Source organism: Triticum urartu, chromosome 4A (genome assembly GCF_056163025.1).
Source record: "Triticum urartu cultivar PI428250 chromosome 4A, HENAU_Tu73, whole genome shotgun sequence".
In the NCBI taxonomy this organism is placed as follows: Eukaryota; Viridiplantae; Streptophyta; class Magnoliopsida; order Poales; family Poaceae; genus Triticum; species Triticum urartu.
In genome coordinates, this window is record NC_141876.1 from 377,895,360 (window position 1) to 377,899,698 (window position 4,339).

Below are 4,339 nucleotides of genomic sequence, written 5' to 3' on the forward strand. Positions count from 1 at the left end.
TATGATTTTACTGTTCACCGGGATCAGATGAGCCCGGGAGTAAATGTGTCGGGTGTAAGATGTGTATTGGCCTTCGGGCTTCGGCCATGTATCAGCTGTGGTGTTAGTGTTGTTTTGGCTGGATACCTAGTGCCTGTTGGGAAGCTCTCCAGTCTTGTAACTCCACTCCGCATGAGGAGCTGGGTTCGATCCGCTCCCTGCAATTGTGCTGGCGCTCCCTCCACTCCGGGAGCTGCAGTTGGGGAGCTGGGTGTATCCGAACAGGGCTCTAGACTCGGTTGGTGTGCGCTGTGTTCTGTGCTCTGTGGGGGTGCCTATAAAGGCGGTATGGTTGCTCTGTATGTGCTCTGTAGGTGTACCCCAGTGTTGCAAAGTTGTGGACAATGTTACTGCTGCTTCGGTTGCTTCTGTTCGGTGGCCATGCTCCAGGGTGCTTCTGGTTAATTTCCCGAGCTGGAATGTTAGGGTCTTGCCTCCAAAAGACAAAGCTCAACAATGTCGTGTGCCTTCCAAGAGAAAAAGCTCGACAATGTTGATCAGTTCACAGCCGCCTTCTTGGGTGGGCATAGGCTGTGTAGCTACGCGCAACGGCCGGCAGATGATACTAGGGGAGGAATCTTGCTGCTTTAGGATGATCTCCTGGTTGAGGTATCCAACATCACCAATACATTGTAAAGACACTTTCTTTGACGAGCTTCTAAGCCAGAAGCCGCCTTCAGGGATGGCTTGGCTTCCCTTTGGAGATTTCAATCAAGCTAGCCATACCCGTGTGGCGGCACGCCGCGCCCGCCGTTACGTTATGTATTGATACATTATCCTTGAAAAACATCTCTTTTTTCTCACGTGGTAGTAGTGTCTGCTTATATGGTAGTAGTAGTGTCTGCTTATAGATGATAGTATATATGTTATTATATCTATATATATTTCTATGTTGATGTAGTGTCTTTGTTTATGTCTTGGACGATTCAGAAGGGGTTGGTTGGATGTATGGCATCGTACCTGCTAATGCTGCACCTGACCACGGTGCCACGCTCCTTGGACTAAACAATTCAAATGGGTAAAAAAATTGTCAGGAAAATCTGCAAATTTCTAAAATTTGCCACTGAAAATAAGAAACTTTGCTAGTTGCATATATTTTAAAGCATGAGCATTAATAATAATACCTCTCCGTATTCTCATCCAAGTGGGCTGCTACACCAGTGCGTGTTCATTCAAAATATTCAGATAAAAACTTGACAACACATTGCAAAACAGAAGGAATTTTTCAAGGAAAACTCCTTGTCAATAAGACAAACAAAATACCAAACAATCATAAGATGTGGAGTCATAAAAGTAGCATAGGGAAAAAGAAGAAATATGAAGAGAACAGGAAATTTTACTGGGTGGTACTCGTTGATCCATGCTGAAAATGAAGACATGGGAACTTCGAGCTTCATGAAGAAATTACAGATCATAAGACTGTGGATCAGTAAGCACCAACCATCAGTTTTTGTACAAAAAGGGCACTATCCTGTAGCAAAAACAACTCAAAAAAAGATCATATCAAAAGGGGAGGAGGACATCTTCTAAACTTCAATTGTAGATGCAGCAAAAGGAGAGGAGGATATCTTCTGTACTCATTGAGGTGCCCATGCCCGAATAAGCAGCAGTGCATGTAAAAAAAAGGCATCTAATCTACTTTTTGCATACCATTTCATACCAGTCAGATCTCTAAACCGATTTAATTTAGAGTATAATTTTCAAATTTACAGCGGAATTTCAAAGAACATGTGGCAATCTGGAACCCAAAACCTGCATTATGACTCGTATGTATCGCTTCTGGCTTCATACAGTGTCTTATTCCACAAAAAGGTATGTCCTGGAATTCAATAAAATGACTTCACCATGCATATGAAATGAACATAAAGAAGATATAAAACATGACTTCACTTGAACTTGCATCCCAAACAGAGAAGACATGAGTATCACACCAACCTCCAATCCACATCTAAAAAAAATGTATCTAAATCCACAATAGTATTTCGCCTACTACGATCTAGAAACATCCTTGGCTTATCTAATCTGAAAATAGTGAAACCGCCTCTGGGAGTAAGCAGTCCCTTGCACCTGATATCTCTTCTTCACTTTTTCTGCTAAAACCTTCTATTTTTAGTTGATCATTAATGGATGGAATATTTATATATAAGCATCTTCTTCACTTTTTGTTTGCTAAAACGAACAGTTTCTAGCTGATCATTAACTGATGTGAACATATTAACAAACAGATAGAGATCATGAAATAACACCATCAAGAATACTACGTGTATATCTCTACTCCTAATGTCTCACTTGGTAGGACTAGTTAGCGTGCACGTGCAACGCACGCCTTCACAAATCACAATACATGTATTTAATTTCTACATTTTTGTTGAGTTATATTTGTATAGCTTTTGTTCATCACTATCCTTTTTTTGATTCAAAATGCTAAAATTTGGTCCTAAAGATGCTCATATTTTCTCAATAAAACCGAGCATATTTTTGTCCGCCACTCTGCAATGTATGTAGTACCATTTTACATATGGTGAAAGCCAGAAATTATCAATGAATTTGCAACGTGCAAAGTTGTCCAAATCCAAGATATTTGGTGTAGAAGGAAATACAAAATGTTTCATTAAACATAAGTGTTAGTCCAAACAATATGAATGGTAGAAAATGTCCAGCACAGTTAGTCAATATTGTCTGATAAAAAGAAATAGTTAGTCAATATTAACCAAAAGTCACGCAAAAAAAGTCATGAAAATGTCCAACAATATGAGTAACATAATTTTAATGGATGAGCGGTGTTGTGATGTCACTCAAGTTGTGTGTTCTTAAAAGTGGGAGTCAATGGCGTAGCTAGGGGGTGGAAATTTTCCTCATAGCCTATATATTGGCTAGGAAAAAGTAATTCTTGCAAATACATAGATTTACATAAAAAAAATTCTTTGTTGGACCACCTCGACTCACCGAGCTAGCTACGCCACTCATCATTGTGATAATATAGCTGTATAAAGATAATTGATGTTTCATTCGGCCTGTGTACTGATAGGTTGTAAAAGAAGATTAAATGTAGTTCCTATTGGAAAGCCGCTTTGCATTATCCCCAAATCGTGTCCGAATGGTGATCTAATCCTGCAAATGTTAGCACCGAAAACCATATTCTCAAAGCACATAATATTCGTTACAACTACTGCGCCAATATAAACATCTTTAAAAGTTATTAAAATTCTCAAAAGTTCTCTCATTAAGGTGATAAATGCTAATGAAAAAAAATCATCAATCCAGGTCGTCCATCTTGTTGCCTGGCTCAAGGATTTCGCCTCTCCGCTCCAGCAATTGCACCATCAGTAGGCTTGCAATGGGCGTGCTGACACAAGCAGGGACGGGGCTGACAGCACGGCCATCAAGGCAGGTCAGATCCTAGTTTGCACCATTGTCATGGAGTAAATTCACATCAAACATTACAGAGAGGCGATAATCTACAAATTTTTTTGAAAAGGAGGATATACCCCCGGCCTCTGCATCTGGACGATGCATGCAGCGATAATTTACATGCATTAAGAAAAGTCATTGTTGATTTTATACTACAGTGTGGTAGTATATTGAGAGCAATGAGGCCAGCAGTATCATAAATATGGAGTACTAACCAAAGTTCACATGAAAGCAATTGCCATGTGATTTTTAAGTTATATGTCTGGAGAGTCAGAAGCATGGGCCAGAGACATCATAGAGTCACAAGCATGGGGAAAGGATGCCCAACAAATGACCGAAAAACAAAGTGCAAGGAAGAAAGACGAACAGACTAACAGATGACTGGATCAGCTATCCATGTTGATGTTGTGAAAATATCTAGAATTGGGGAAATTGTGGTTAATACCCACCGGCATGTACTCAATTTATATGGTGTTAGACTTGTACATCAAGCACACACAGCCAATCAGATCAATCTCTGATTGATACAATCAGATCGTAGGATCTCTGATTGATACTACATATCATCTAATAACTACAGCAGATCGACAAGGGATATGTTAACAATCTGCACAACATGATAATCTTAACACTCCCCCTCGATCTCATCCTGCAAGATTGAGATCGTTACAGAGTCGCCTGAGTTGTTGTGCATTGTCGGTTTTGTCAGTCCATCAGCTAACTGATCATGAGTTGAGACAAACCGAATCTGAAAGTCCTTCTGAGCCACTGGTTCTCAAACAAAATGGAAATCGACTTCCATGTGTTCTGTTCGAACGTGGAACACCGGGTTGACTGACAAGTACGTAGCACCCAGGTTATCACAATAGAAGACGGGTGTCTGTCCTTG

At 40.2% G+C, this 4,339-nt stretch overlaps 1 non-coding gene across 1 annotated transcript; it reads left to right on the forward strand.

The window, feature by feature from the left end:
• The first annotated feature begins 2,076 nt into the window (after positions 1-2,076).
• On the forward strand, positions 2,077-2,177 carry LOC125555163 (small nucleolar RNA snoR99). The gene has a single exon (XR_007304593.1). It is a non-coding gene; the product is annotated as a small nucleolar RNA snoR99 (small nucleolar RNA).
• Positions 2,178-4,339: the final 2,162 nt, after the last annotated feature.